At 43.3% G+C, this 16,827-nt stretch overlaps 1 non-coding gene across 1 annotated transcript; it reads left to right on the top strand.

Moving 5' to 3' along the window:
* The first annotated feature begins 6,101 nt into the window (after positions 1-6,101).
* On the top strand, positions 6,102-6,176 carry Trnat-ugu. Its single transcript has one exon. It is a non-coding gene; the product is annotated as a tRNA-Thr (tRNA).
* The last annotated feature ends 10,651 nt before the right edge of the window (positions 6,177-16,827 follow it).

Raw genomic sequence — 16,827 nt, 5'->3', positions numbered from 1 at the left:
CATATAATTTTTTCAAGTTTTTGAATAGAGAAGTAAAATCGGATAATACGGAATTTAAAGATAAACTGAATTAGCATGTCTACCAGGTTTCACAAATCATTAAAATTTTGTAACTTGAATTTGCATTTACAAGGAAAGCAACACACTGTTTATGAATGTTTGCAGATATTAATGGATTCCAGTCTAAAGTTAAGTTGTATAAATTGTCATTAAGCTACAAAAAGTTTTGTTTTTCCCCGATTTCATGTGAACTGAAACAAAAATACACGGAAGTAAAATTGTCAAGATCTAGTTCCATTATTGGTGAAGTCTCATAAGAGTTTCATATTCGTTTTCAAAATTTAAACGTATACAGTCGGATATCATTTTGTCGGACAGTCATATGAAAATTAATCTTGGATGTATTTGTAAAACCCTCAAGAAGTTTGTAGGTTATAAAATGCTCCGTTCATGCCATTAAGAACAGAAACACTTGCCGAATTTTTTTAATTATGCCACAAGATCGGTACCAAAAAACTACAGACATCACTCTTAAAATAAAACCTTTTTTCGTGTCAACATACATTTGGGAAAGCATATTTGTTTTCCGTGAATTCATTAAATCTGCTCAGCTTAATGTGATGTCGAATGAGTCGCTGGAACATGAACTTCGTTTTGCTACAACGGAAATTGAAGTTGCATAACTTGCCAAGACCGCGTTAAATAAATCTAATATAAATATTTAAATATTTCAATAATGTAAGTACAAGAGTTTGAGAAAAATAACTAAATAAAACTCAACGTTTTAGTAGCGCACTTCTATTGGCGTTTGCATTTATGGAGTTTGTATCACAGAGCTTACTTTCCATGGCGATTGACAGTCGTCCGGCGTGGGGCACTCGGGGCTGTGACGTCACCGCACGAGTTGCCCTGTAGGGGGAGCACACCCTGGAGGAATGTGTCGGGAGCCATGATTTTCCAGGTCTCGCGTAGAACAACCAGTTTGTTTCTGCTGGTAAGTACAGAGTTTATGACTCGTGGACACTGGACGTCAAAATAACAGATGAGGAATGATATATGGGAATACGCACACACTTCTCCGTTCACGTTCAGCGTACACTCTGTGGTGTCACCGCCAGACACCACACTTGCTAGGTGGTAGTTTAAATCGGCCGCGGTCCATGTAGTACATGTCGGACCCGCGTGTCGCCACTGTGATCGCAGACCTAGCGCCACCACCAAGGCAGGTCTCGTGATACGAGAGTGGACTCGACCCCAGTTGTACGAGAACCAAGCTACCGCCCAGTTGTACGCGAACCTAGCTATCGCCCAGTTGTACGCAGCCTTTCTCTCTCATTAGCCGAGAGACATAATAGCCATCAGCTAAGTTAATGGCTACGAACTAGCAAGGAGCCATTTGTATCAGTGCCTATAGCTTACGAGTAATCAAGAGAGATGTATTCCAAGGAATTATTAAAAGTTAAGTAAAAAGCATCTACATACTTTTCTTCTTATTCATTCATAAGTTTTTATGTTCCAGACTTCACGCCCGTCTGCTTATTGCCGTTCGTGCACTATCGGCCACAGCGTTAGTTTAGCATTCCTTTTCAGCAATCAACATCACGGTGTCGGTCCAGCTACCGACACTACACACTCGTAGGTACACTGCCGAGAAAACTGTTCCTGAACGTTATGAGGTCGCTGGACGACGCAGAAGGGCAAGGAAAACAGAAAACGGCCAGGGTTAACGCACAGAGGATGGAAAACGGAGCGCCACAAGTATTCGTGCTGCGCAATTACACTCCGAATTGGCACAATGCCGGTAGGAAAAGAGATGAAGGAAAAAAGCGTAACTGGGGCAGACGCCGTGGTGCACCCGAGAGAGGGTAAGAGTGGAATAAAGCACCGGGCTGCTACCGCCGAGTGAACAGCATTCCATCGTATCGTAATGAGAGAAGCCGCGGAGGAGATGTGCATGCGCCACCACTAGCTTCAACGAAGGCATATGTTCGAGAGACAGTGGCAACAGATGAACAAAGACAAAGATAATTCCTAGATTATGCGTTATTAAAAACGGCTCATCACGTACATATGTGCGGTACTGGCCATAGGAAGCATAAGACGACACTTAACAGTATTATCATGACGCAGGGATGGCAGTAAAGCAAGATAATCGGTGTCCGATTACTGAGGTAGCCATGGAAAGAATCAAGACCAGTTACCTGGCTTCTGTTTCGAAAGTGGCGATAGTCTCGACATCCATTAGCTAGAAACTGCTGGAAAGTGGTTGCAGATTAGTGCAGATACTTGTTAAAGGGATGTCATGGATTCCTGTATTTTGTGCTAGGAAGAAGAAACAAGAAAAGACAGGTCCTTGTGCGGCCAAGCGATGGAAGAAGTGATTTTAAACTTAATCCTTTGGTTATCTGTCGACTGGCACTGGATTTAATAATCTCAACGAACATTTTTTGTTTTTTTGTTTCGGATATTATCGGCATTATTATTATTATTATTATTATTATTATTATTACTGATTCCGAACCGATAAGGTTTTTCTTACACTCCTGGAAATGGAAAAAAGAACACATTGACACCGGTGTGTCAGACCCACCATACTTGCTCCGGACACTGCGAGAGGGCTGTACAAGCAATGATCACACGCACGGCACAGCGGACACACCAGGAACCGCGGTGTTGGCCGTCGAATGGTGCTAGCTGCGCAGCATTTGTGCACCGCCGCCGTCAGTGTCAGCCAGTTTTCCGTGGCATACGGAGCTCCATCGCAGTCTTTAACATTGGTAGCATGCCGCGACAGCGTGGACGTGAACCGTATGTGCAGTTGACGGACTTTGAGCGAGGGCGTATAGTGGGCATGCGGGAGGCCGGGTGGACGTACCGCCGAATTGCTCAACACGTGGGGCGTGAGGTCTCCACAGTACATCGATGTTGTCGCCAGTGGTTGGCGGAAGGTGCACGTGCCCGTCGACCTGGGACCGGACCGCAGCGACGCACGGATGCACGCCAAGACCGTAGGATTCTACGCAGTGCCGTAGGGGACCGCACCGCCACTTCCCAGCAAATTAGGGACACTGTTGCTCCTGGGGTATCGGCGAGGACCATTCGCAACCGTCTCCATGAAGCTGGGCTACGGTCCCGCACACCGTTAGGCCGTTTCCGCTCGCGCCCCAACATCGTGCAGCCCGCCTCCAGTAGTGTCGCGACAGGCGTGAATGGAGGGACGAATGAAGACGTGTCGTCTTCAGCGATGAGAGTCGCTTCTGCCTTGGTGCCAATGATGGTCGTATGCGTGTTTGGCGCCGTGCAGGTGAGCGCCACAATCAGGACTGCATACGACCGAGGCACACAGGGCCAACACCCGGCATCATGGTGTGGGGAGCGATCTCCTACACTGGCCGTACACCACTGGTGATCGTCGAGGGGACACTGAATAGTGCACGGTACATCCAAACCGTCATCGAACCCATCGTTCTACCATTCCTAGACCGGCAAGGGAACTTGCTGTTCCAACAGGACAATGCACGTCCGCATGTATCCCGTGCCACCCAACGTGCTCTAGAAGGTGTAAGTCAACTACTCTGGCCAGCAAGATCTCCGGATCTGTCCCCCATTGAGCATGTTTGGGACTGGATGAAGCGTCGTCTCACGCGGTCTGCACGTCCAGCACGAACGCTGGTCCAACTGAGGCGCCAGGTGGAAATGGCATGGCAAGTCGTTCCACAGGACTACATCCAGCATCTCTACGATCGTCTCCATGGGAGAATAGCAGCCTGCATTGCTGCGAAAGTTGGATATACACTGTACTAGTGCCGACATTGTGCATGCTCTGTTGCCTGTGTCTATGTGCCTGTGGTTCTGTCAGTGTGATCATGTTATGTATCTGACCCCAGGAATGTGTCAATAAAGTTTCCCCTTCCTGGGTCAATGAATTCACGGTGTTCTGATTTCAATTTCCAGGAGTGTATAATTGTTGTGCACTTCTAAACTAATTGCGTTGGAAGAACTTTTCTTGCGGTTTTTGTGACTGTGTTCGATAGTACTTTTATTAACCAGTAGTTCACTGATACATTATAATTACGTCTTCACAACTTCTAGCCAGTCCCGCTCCAGGGCCTATGTTGCTGTTAAATTTCACATTCACTGCACCAATAGGAAACCGCTACCTTGCAGGCAAAATCACGTAGCAAGGAGAATATAAGAAACACACTAGCACATGAAAAAAATTATTTCTTACTGATGTTAGTCTCCTGTTATTAAACATAGGTCCTAATTTGATTAAAAAATTTCTGAGAATGTAGGTCTGGAGCTTAGCAATGCATGCAGGTGAATCACGGTTTGTGGGATAATCAGGAAAGAAGAGAATCGAAACTTACAGAAGAATGCTGTGAATTGAGTCGACTGATAAAATAAGAAGTGAGGGCATTCTCCGCAGATTCAGTGAGGAAAAGCCAAGGCCATGATGTCCGTTTAGGCATCAAGGAAAAACCTTGATGATGCTATAGGCAGCTACAGAGTGCAGAAAAACTGTTGTTGAAGATAGTGATCGCAAGATACGCCACAAATAAGTTAAGACGTTTGTTATAATTTCTGTTCTCAGCTTCAGAGGTAGGTTGGCACAAATGAAGACGACGTGGTGATCGGTATTAAACCAGTCAAAAGACTGACGACAAAAGAAACAAATGAATAAAATTTTCGGAATAACATAATATGACAAAAATGAAATGGAATGGAGCTATCTGGATTTCCTTTAATGTTCACATAGAATCAGTGAATAAAAGGTCCATTTTAAAATGGTTTATTTTATATGAGAGACGACTTGAAAAAACAGTTATGTTCTGTCAGAAGATGAACATATAATTTGTTTAAAAAATGCTTATCGGATTTCTCAAGACTATACGTACTAAACGAATAAAGATAGAAGGGGATGAATATTAACTTACGTGTAGAACCTAACAGTTAACCTTGACGGCAGTGGTTGGTACACATGGTAGCTGGTACCGATCCCCCTCGTACTCGTTTGCTTGTCCCTGTTTTTCCTTGTAATTGTAAGATCTGTCGCAAATATCGTTTGCCAACGTGACAGAGCTCCAATGCACAGCCAGTTGCATGTACGAACATTTCTTGGTGAAGTGCAGTGTCTGCAATGGATTGGTCGCAAGGGACGTAGGGTCATATTTCAGGACTAACCTTCAAGGCGGCCTGTTCTCGTGATACCTAACTGCTTTTTTGAGAATTGTCTAAGAAGCCATTTATGTGCCTTCTCATCCTACGACATTGGTTGAACACCGACGTGATATAAGAGCAGAGGTGAACACAGTAGCTCCACACATGGTCGCAAAAGTTGGGGACTAATTTAATTATTGCCGGGCTGTCGCTGGGCGACAACACTGCAGACTTGTGGAAGATAAACGAAAACGTTGAACACAGACGTAGATGTAAAAGTACCCGAAGGCTGTATGCTCACACATGTTAACTAAATAACCTTGCTAAATCTGATGGTTCTTTAGAAAATAAAAACTATATAGTTCTATGCCTGACTTAAGATAAGGCGACCATATTTTTGGAAGCTGGAGCTGGGACCAACATGGGTGCCTACTATACAGGAGGGGGTAGGGACACGGTAACCCTCCCCCCCCCCCAATTAGTGCTATCTATGGATGTCTACAGGAACGCAATTACTACTTAGGGGTCTATCAGGCCGCCTTTTTATTTTATTTTTATTTGAAATAATTGTTCTGGTGGATACAGATGTTTATGTTTTCTGGTTTTTTCCTTGCTGTTTGCAGCTAGGGTGTCCATTTAATTATCATTTCATTCTAACGAAAGCTGCATGGTCATCAACGGTTAACTGCTCTTTCGGGAACAGATACTACAGTCATATATAGTTAAAATATGGCTTCCCGGCCATCGACCTTCTTGTGCAAACGCACACACTATGCCCAAACTCTTGCGGGGCTTGGTAGATTAATCTGCCACGAGTAATGAGTATGATGGGCAAACATCTACTAGGCGCACTACGAATGTAGTGGTGTGGACATGTTAGGAATGTGGATCTCACGGGGAGCGTGTAAGGGATAAGTCCCTGCAGGCGCACTATCCTCTGTGCCCTCGGTGGTTCAGATGGATAGAGCATCTGCCATGTAAGCAGGAGATCCCGGGTTCGAGTCCCGGTCGGGGCACACATTTTCAACGTGTCCTCAATGAGACTGTTTGCAGCTAGGGTGTCAATTTAATTATCACTTCGTTCATAGTTAAAAAATAAACAGCTACATACTTCTCACTAATAGAGGAGAGCTAAGGTAATAAAACTGTGAAACTATAATTGTCATTTTATTGTAAATTTCGACGTTTGAAATATATTGTATACTGTGTAGACTTTGGAAGGTATTTTAATTTGCTTCATTATCAGCCACACGAGAATTCGAGATTTTTGCCTCCTGTAAGTGCTGTGGGGGCCTTGGTGGGATGATTAGAAACGTTAATCGTGTCAGCTGTGCTCATTTTCCAATTGTTGCCAACGTGATTAGAGCCAACAATTTTTGCATTATACCTGTGTGGCAAAGTGTTGTTACAATGACAGGTTGAATTTAATTTCATATTCTTTGCTACTTAGCAATACTGCACATGTCCGCCCCGATAGCTGAGAGGTCAACGTGACAGATTGCCGTCCTACGTGCCCGTGTTCGATTCCCGGCTGGGTTGGGGATTTTCTCGGCTCAGGGACTGGGTGTTGTGCTGTCTTCACCATCATTTCAACGCCATCCGGCGCGCAGGTTGCCAATGTGGCTTCGAATGTAATAAGCCCTGCTCCAAGGCGGCCGGACCTGTCCCGCAAGGGGCCTCCCGGCCAATGACGCCAAACGCTCATTTCCAGTACTGTACATGAAAGTCTCTGTAACGCCAAATCACTTTATTCTTAAAGTTCATCTGCGCGGGCTGTGACGGTGAAGGATCAATGCAGTAGGGCTGACAACGTTTACTCATGCAGTGCTCGCACGCTTCAGTGATATATCTCCTCTAAGCCAAAGACTGTGTTCTCGCAATTGTTGGCGTCAGTGTGGAAAGGCAGGAGAAGAACTAGCGGTGGGGACAGTACCTCTTTCAAATGTTGTGCTATATAATAGAAAAAATATCATTGGTTCAGAAAGGGAAGGCAAAAGAAAAAAAGCGGGCCAGGACAAAAAATTTCGGAACCTGTGCTTTAAGACATATTAACAATTAAAAAAGACTTTATTTCCATTACCATTAGCTCCACAGAGTATAAATTTTTCTTCTGAAACTAAAATATGTGTATGGAATTTTGGGTGCACTTTTCTCTTACTTTATTCCAAGCGGGAAAATAAAAATTCTGTTTCACCACGTCTGGATGACTTACTATACCTGTTCCCAATGCCCAAAATCTGTAAATCACACGTATTTGCTACGAATGTTTTCGTATCTGGCTTTACGCAGAAACTCATTTCCAACGAGTTAACTCGTAGTTGGTACCAGTGGCCAGTTTGTTCGTACGAGATATTCTTAGTTGGCAGGCAAAGTGTTAAGCTATACAGCTGGCACTACGTAACCTGATGTAGCTCCTATGAATCGTATTCTATAGTATATTATCAGGGAAGCTAGCGTAAAACTTTTTTACTTACAATTTAGCTGGTGGAATTTGAACTACTGTACAAACTTTCATGGAACGTAACTAAGGACCAATCCGATTAAACCAACTGTCAAATATAAAGGCTGCATTAAAATTTGACGTTTCGTTTGAAAGTTATGATGCCACTGACATTCACACACATACACATTTTAAACTTCTAACACCCCTCTGTTTGCGTCGCCGGTAAATAAGGAAAAAAGTGTAGTAATAGTCTAGGATTCTGGCAACCATGGATGAAATCCAATAGGAAGAGGCCGCTTCGATTTGCGTGAGTGTGTCATATACGTACCACAAAGAAAAAATTTGTTGCGCTCTGAGAGACGATCAATTGTAGATGAGCAGAGTTATCACACTATTTGTGACACCGAATTATGGTTCAAATGCCCGCGGCTTGTGGTCTTGCGGTAGCGCTCTCGCTTCCCGTGCACGGGGTCCGGGGTTCGTTTCCCGGCGTGGTCAGGGATTTTCTCTGCCTCGAGATGACTGGGTGTTGTGTGTCTTTCTTCATCATTCCATCCTCATTCACTCGCAAGTCGCCGTAGTGGCGTTAAAGAACTTGTGGACCGGCGGCCGAACCGCCCCGCGAGGGGTCTCACGGCCACCAATGCCATACGCTCATTATCATTATAGTTCAAATGGCTCTGAGCACTATGGGACTTAACTTCTGAGATCATCCCCTAGAACTTAGAACTACTTAAACCTAACTAACCTAAAGACATCACACACATCCATGCCCGAGGCAAGATTCGAACCCGCGACTGCTCCAGACGGTAGCGCCTAGAACCGCTAGGCCACCCCGGCCGGCACCGAATTATGAACACGTTACTTACCTCTCTTGAAGTTCGGAACTGAAAACACAGTGACGTTTGGGCATTGCCAAGCTGGTTATAATCTGTAGGTGCTACAATACTCACACCAACAAAACATTCACGAAAGAACTACCACTGGGGCAATCCAGCTCAGTAATACCAACTTCAGCGCAAGTGTTATTGAAGGTCTCGAACTTAGACGCAACAGCAGACAGATCTGTAAACGCATTCTATAATGTAGTGTGGTAGGATTGAGATATGATATGAAAATAAAGTATAAAACACTTTTACAATGCTAAAAATGTGAGAACTTCCATGTTGAAACATCCCATAACCGAGGCTTGGATTTGATTTGTAAAAACCAGAACATTTAGGCAACCCGGCTGAACCCGGTCTGGACAGGGGGACAGGACTCCAAAAACCGGAACTGTCCCGGCCAAATCGGGACGTCTGGTAACTTTACTTAAGAATTCACGCTAAATCTGTTCTCTTTCACGCAGAAGATACACGCTAGCAAAATCCTATCAATTCTTTTGAAACTCCTTGCTTTTTCAAAGTATGTTCTCCACATTTGTTCAAAACTTATTATGTGCGTTGCCTTTGTTGAAAATTGATTTAGTGAGACATTTCTGCGTCTCTTCTTAGCTGAAGTCTGCCTTTGAAAGGAATATTATTGTCAAGAATTAGCAGCACATTTGTTTATAACATACATACAAAGCATGGCGACTTGTCTCTCACAGCAGACTTTTGAAAAAATGGTTCAAATGGCTCTGAGCACTATGGGACTCAACTTCTGAGGTCATTAGTCCCCTAGAACTTAGAACTAGTTAAACCTAACTAACCTAAGGACATCACAAACATCCATGCCCGAGGCAGGATTCGAACCTGCGACCGTAGCGGTCTTGCGGTTCCAGACTGCAGCGCCTTTAACCGCACGGCCACTCCGGCCGGCAGACTTTTGAAAATTTTACAACATGTTTGTTTTCAAATGGATGGTAATACCTCAAAAAACTTTAAAAATGCTCTTCAAAATTTTCCAAAAAGTCTTAGATTTTGTCCGCAGTGACCTACAGTCCCCTTTCCCCTCTCCCCATCATCACGAAAAACATGCGGACAAAAACCTATACACGCCTATGTACGCAATGCATTTAAAACTGTGCTTTTCACTGATGTATTGTTATGATAACGATGATTCCCTCTAATGTGATATTTCCGTTGTTAAAGTATAACATTCATAATTTCGCGCTATTCCAAGTAGATCCTTCAGAACGTGATGAGCAAACGTAACCAACGACTGACCTTGCTTGTGTATCGACAGCTTCAAGTTCTAATGTAGGGACATCTACATCTACATCTACATGGATACTCTGCAAATCACATTTAAGTGAATTGCAGTGGGTTCATCGAACTACATTCACAATTCTGTTATTCGAATCTCGCATAGCACGCAGAAAGGACGAACACTTATATCTTTCCGTACGAGCTCTGATTTCACTTATTTTATTTATCGTTTCTCCCTATGTAGGTCAGTGTGCCACGAAATCTTCAATCTGGTTGGCCGGTAACAATCTGTAAATAGTTTTCTCTTCTCAAACGCTACGTCAAATTGTTGGATGCGTAGTTTAATATTACTACACGTCCAATAGATTTCAGTGTATATCATGGGGTACTACTTTTAATACTTTTTCGACATGTAAGTGAGAGGTGGAGAAGAAGCAATGTTAACAAGGAGATGTGAAATGTTCATAATGAAATGCTTTGTGGAGACATCCTAGAGTTAATGCTGAATGGATTACAAAAACGAAGACGAAGTTTAGCAGTTTCATATAAATTGTCAAAACTATTATACAGAACTGTTATAAACCTGGCATGGAAATGTATTGGCATGTACGTCAATATAAACTGGTGTACGTACTGACTCCGAAGTTCAGTCAACGTAGTCTTGTAAAATAAGTTTGGTAAGTGAAATATAAGGAGCGATCAAGAAGTTTCCGTTCGAAGGTCTTACAGTCCACAGTCGGCATGGCAGTGATGCAAAATCGCCAAGAGCATTGAGGCAATAATGACATCGAAGTACCAGGTTGAAGATACCAGTTTGCTAAAACACCGTGTCGTGTTGCGCCAAGAAGTCCGTAACTGCGTGCTGCACATCCTCGTCTGACAGGAATCATCGATCCTTCAAGGACGTTTATTAAGGGACCGAAGGCATGATAATCACATTTGAATGCCTATAGGGTGGGCGCTCGAACACTTCGAGTACCTCACGGCATTTGGGACATAAGTACGTGCGTTATCATGAAGCAGGTTTTCGATAGACATGCTGCCCCATATACATTATTCATTCTCTGATACATATACACAGGTGTTTGTTCTTCGGCAGCCAAGAAAAGAAAAACAGTCCGATGGTCCTGCGTGGACGCATATGGTAATAACGCCACTACAATCCACGTTTCCGCATTTAAGGCACATACGTAGAAAAGACACGAATCCTACACTGGTCCCTTGCATATATGTCGGTATTTGTATACAGACATGAGTCGCGCTAATGCATATGCTCTGCAGCGGCGCCCTCACACGAAAACTTTTTGATCGTTGCTTATATTTCCACGATACATTGTTTGGAATGCCTTTCCCTTTAAAATTTACAAGTAGAAATAAAATGCGTGTGGTTGATTTGTTTGACATTTAATGGAATTACACTATCATGCGTAATGTGACGAGCCATCTATCATACTCTGGATAGACACTGCCCATGTGTAAATTTCCCGTAACGCAACGATGCAAAGAAATGAAGATTATCACTAGACAGGCCAAAAACAATCCATTTACTAAGAGTATTGAAACTTCCAGTTGCCAACGAAATATAAGGTGAATCGAAGACGCTCCAAAGAATGCATCCCTTCATTGCAGAATGAAAATGATGGTGATTGACCAGTAGTTTTCAAAATATTTAATCAACATTTCTTGCAAATTATTGGGAAATTTTATTGGTAAAGGCTGGTAAACTGAACCTCACTATACAGCAGCATACGCTGATGAGCCACAATGATATGACCATCGCCCATAGTAAGACTGAATCCCGCCGGCTGCGTTGTTGAAACGTGACGGGGTGAGGAATGCAAGTAAACGGAGCAAACGGAAATGGGGAATCATTCTAGCGACGACAAAGTTAGCAAATAGCTACAAGCACTGATATAAGGGACTTTCAGAAATGGCATATGGTGTGGCCAGGCCACTGGGAACGAGGATATGGGAAACGACGAAGCTGGTCGGTCTGTTCTCGTGCTATTGTCGTGGCCATTTATGGGAAACGGTGGAACCACCAGTAGGTGACTAGTTCATAGGACGTTTACACCTCCCCATAGAAATGGGCTTCGGAGGCTTTCCCGCTCCGTAAAAAACGTCAGACGGCGATCCGTGGCGGATCTGAAAACTGTACAGTGCCAGTGCAAGCATAAAGGTATAGTAGCGTACCATTCAGTCGACTTTGTTGAACATGACTATACCGAACAACAGACAGTCCAACGCGTTTCCATGTTGACTCAACAACGCCGTCACATAACGGATGGAGCTGGCAAGGAGTCCTGGAAACTGGCTGTAGATCAATGGAAATGAGTCACCTGGTGAAATGAATCCCGTTTCGTGTACACCAGGTTGATGGTTGTGCCTGGATACGTCGCCATACAGGCGAAAGGCTGCGGGTTACTGCTGCATACCATTACAATGGGTTGCAACACCCCAAATATGGAGCCCCTAATGAAAGCCCTTTGGTAGCAAACGAAATAGCAAAATTAGTTATCCTGACATTGACGGTAGCTACTGAGAACAAAATTAACACTAATGAAAGTTTGACTAACAGGAATACTATGTAACTAATAACGTTTATTATAAAGAAAGTGTAAGTAGGCTGTTTAGGTTTTTATGTTGGTAACGCAGCGTAGCGCTCTGTATGAAAATCACTGACTGTGCTGTGTGCAGTCTGTGGATGGTTGTCATTGTTGGAATATTCGCTATTGGTGTATTGTTGTGGGCAGCTGGATGTGAACAGCGCGTAGCGTTGTGCAGTTGGTGAGCCGCCAGCAGTGGTAGATGTGGGGAGAGAGATAGCAGAATTGTGAGAGCGGACGATCTGGACCTGTGTCCGTCAGAAAAAGGAAATTTGTAAGACTGGATGTCAAGAACTGATATATTATGACTCTTGAACACTATTGAAGTAAATACATGGTTTGTTCCCCATCAAAATCTTTAATTTGCTAACTATGCCTATCAGTAGTCAGTGCCTTCAGTGGTTAGAATCTTTTATTTAGTTGGCAGTATTGGCGCTCACTGTATTGCAGTAGTTCGAGTAACAACGATTTTTGTAAGTTATTCATGAAAGGTATAGGTTATTGTTAGTTAGGGCCATTCTTTTGTAGGGATTATTGAAAGTCAGATTGTGTTGCGCTAAAAAATTAAAAAAAATATTGTTTGTTAGTTTAGTGTTGATCAGAGTAAGTAAAGAGAAAAATGTCTGAGTACGTTCTGTATTTCTCAGCTGTTTGAACATCAAATAACGTAAGTTTACCAGCACAGTCATTCATAAATTTTTCTAAGGGGATGTTTCAAAAGGACTAAATGAAAGACTATCAGATGATACGAAGCCTGAAACTTTAAATAAATAATTCAAAACATATTCTTTACGAAGGTTAAAGCCCAGACCATAAACAGATCAGAGATAACATTTATCCAAGAAGAGAGTTGTAACCGCATCGAGCTGTAAGTTTGCTGCGACTACAGTGTAACACTGCAGTGGAGATGTTAATTCAGTCTCAGTCTCTGATGTAGACGTCGCAATAGTAGTAAGCCTATTGAACGCTACTAGATTGTTTCAAACCGATCTGAAGTTTTAAAAGTTTTCCAGTATCGGCTTGGCGTACTGGTCAGAATTTCGAACTGAAGTAAAATAACATTTATGGTTTAGCCAGACGATGGAGCAGTTATTATACATGAAAGAAAAGTCAATCGTGTGATACCTGATTAACGCTGGGACTTAGCCTTCGTGATCTGTGATTATCACGAACATCAAAGGACACAGCAATATACCAAACTATATTATTAGCCTTGAGTAGGAAACAGCTACACGCGATCACGAAGAACTTACTGTTACGCCGTGTTGTCGGAAGCTGTAATCAATGTCAGAATCGTTGATGCAAATAGATTCAAGGCCCTGAGTGACAGATCGGCGTGTTTTCAGTGCAGGTTTAAATATTTAAGAAGTTAAATAAACTCCAATATAACCTTAATGCTACGTGTTGGCTACGTCATTTAATGGAAATTTACTCTCCGTAGTTCGTGGTCTTGCTGTAGCGTTCTCGCTTCCCGCGCACGGTGTCCCGGGTTCGATTCCCGGCGAAGTCAGGGATTTTCTCTGCCTCGAGATGACTGGATGGTGTGTGTTTTTCATCATCATTTCATCATCCTTGACTCGCAAGTCGCCGAAGTGGCATCAACTAAAAAGGACTTGCAATACAGCGGCCGAACTTCCCCGTATGGGCTTCCCGGCTGACAACGCCAAACGATCTTTTTTTTTTTCCTGTGTCATTGTGAAATTAACTATTTCTTGAGAAAACGCAGAATATAAAGATGATTTAGTGATTTTATTAACAGTGAACAGCAAATTTACACCGAAATACGACGCTTTCTGTACGTTGTCAGAAGAATGTTTTGTCTGTGGAAGTGCGTCTTATTAGTTGTTGAATTAACATCGTAGCGACGCCTTGACGACACTCTATTAATTAATAAATCAACATCCTCGCAAAAACTATGATGTGGCATCGGCTTGAGTGATTGACTTTATAATTCAAGATATCCTATTATTTGAATACTCATTCGTAAACCGGGAATAAGAACTACAGTTATCAAGTTCACGTAAACTTATCAGCCCGTCGCGAAGACGCGAAGCATATTTGGTTAATTGTTTCAGATCAAGGAAGTTGTGGCGGTACCTAGTGGTGCACTCGCTGTGGGGGCGGAAGTAAAGAAGTCGGACAGACTTCGAACACCAGTGCTTCAGTTTTAAACAAGGGCTGCTTATACATTCCGGCGTGCTGCTACATCGATACGCTGATATCGGTCTAAGGGAGATAGTGTCTGAAACTAATGAACCAAGAGAGAAGTTTGCTTTTAACAGTTACAGACGGGAGTCGTCGCAATCGACGGACGCTGATCCATGTCAACCAGACTGGGACAACCACCACCATCGAGCCGACACAAATAAAACTTCACAGGATGCGGAGACAAACACGGTATTTAGTAAGAGGTAATAGTGTGTTAGTTCAGCAGTGTATGTAACACAAACATTTAAAGGCCCCAAACATGTACACAGCTGAACCACTCATACAGCCTCTGAGGACTAACGAGTCACTTGTGTACCACGGCACAGGAAGCAGGTTACGTTAGTCGTTATTTTTTTCGATATCACGTTTTTTCGAACGCGCTCTCTACTTCTTTCCTTGTTTTCAGGAGTCTACTTGTATTTTGTAGAAACTAAAGATGAGAAGCCATTGCTGTGGCCGAAAAGTTGCGTCACGTCACAACGTGTTGTTTATTGATGCTGCCGCACGTCCTTGGCAGATATCGGCTGTTCACAGTCCACTGAAATCGTACAATGACATGCCAAGTTCAACCTCGTTTCAGCAAGGTGATAATAGTCCCAAAAAGAAAAAGCAGATGGTCAGTTACTTGAGACTCATTGATCGTATCAAGTCAAGACTTGTTTCAGCATGCAAAATGCTTATTCAGATTCATGCAGTAACATGCACAGGTCAGAACCCTGTCCACAGCATCACAACCACACCCTTCTACAACGACGTCATCGTGATGTCGTGTGTGTTTCACTGACTTGGATCGTATGATATGACAATCTAAGATGGCTGAATCAATCATTTTGTGGTGGCACTATGCTGGTCATGAGAACGGAACAAAAATCAAAACACGTACCGACCATAATGATGTCACTGAGATATTAGGAATTTCGCCATCTTGGATTATGACATCATTTGGTCAAGGTCTATATTACTTGTACATGACATAATGAAGACGCCATAGCAGTGGAGTGTTGGGTCAAAGTTCAAAAAATCTTTCGTGATTAGAGATTTGTTATTTTATTTGCATAGGAAGGTAAACATTTTGCAGGGGCAGCGGCACCAGGGCGAGCGCGCGGTCGTGCGTGCGCATGTGCGCGCGCGCGTTCCCTTGTGTGTATGTGTGTGTGTGTGTGTGTGTGTGTGTGTGTTCGTGTGTGTGTGTGTGTGTGTGTGTGTGTGTGTGTGTTCGTGAATATACGCCATTTTTATTCAATCCAAGTGCCACGAAATTTATGTCGTGGTTGGCTTCCTCGAGTTAACGAGCGCTTAACTGCCAGGCTTTGATTGACAGGTGAAGGGAAGGAGGCAGGGGGGCATCGGAGATGAAGTGGAGGGTGTGAAAGACGCAACTCAAAATGTTTAGATGTGTGTGATATCTTATGGGACTAAACTGCTAAGGTCATCAGTCCCGAAGCTTACACACAAGTTAACCTAAATTATCCTAAGGACAAACACACACACACACCCATGCCCGAGGGAGGACTCGAACCTCCGCCGGGACCAGCCGCATAGTCCATGACTGCAGAAAGACGCTGCTGTACTAGTTCCAACAGCTTGAATATTTTTATTTTACATTAGTACAACTAGCCTATTTTCGCTATCTTGGATTTTGACTGGCTGTTTCATCTTAATGGCACAAAAATACCAAGCTGTAGTTGACTGTTTTGCTTTGATTGTAAAATACTAGGCTCTGTTAGAAGGAAAGGAGGAAGTATGGGAGGGGAGAGAGGACGGGAAGACGGGTAGGGCTGGGCATGTGTCGTCACTGATTGGATTTGTTGATGTTTACATCGCAGAAAGTGGGGAAAAGTCACCACAAATATACCACTGATGTCTCACCAACAGTGTTAATCAGTATAGCAGAATCTACAGCCTAAGAGGACTTTTGACGCATTTTATCATACTGTAGTACCTCAGTATGCTGCTTATTTCCACACTGCTTCCTCTAGAGGGTTGTTTTAAATTTCAGCTTACCACTTATTATTAGTAATTTGTGCTCCTGGATGTACTTTACAATCCAATAATCGATTTCGGAATCCCTGTCCATAATGTAATCCACCTGGAATGGGGCCATATCTTGTCGTATCACGTAAAGAAAGACAGCTGAGCTCAGGATGGGCAAGGCACGCGATATCAGAGCATTGATCGCAACCTGTTCGTGTGCTTCCATCGCCGTTTGATTTTCCCCTGCTACCAATTCAAGGGCGTCTCGTTAGTACATCGACTTTCGGAAAATAGCCGTAATTTTCAA

This window comes from Schistocerca piceifrons, chromosome 1 (genome assembly GCF_021461385.2).
Source record: "Schistocerca piceifrons isolate TAMUIC-IGC-003096 chromosome 1, iqSchPice1.1, whole genome shotgun sequence".
NCBI lineage: Eukaryota > Metazoa > Arthropoda > Insecta > Orthoptera > Acrididae > Schistocerca > Schistocerca piceifrons.
Note: the sequence above shows the minus strand (reverse complement) of the source record. Positions and strands in the feature narration are given on the sequence as shown.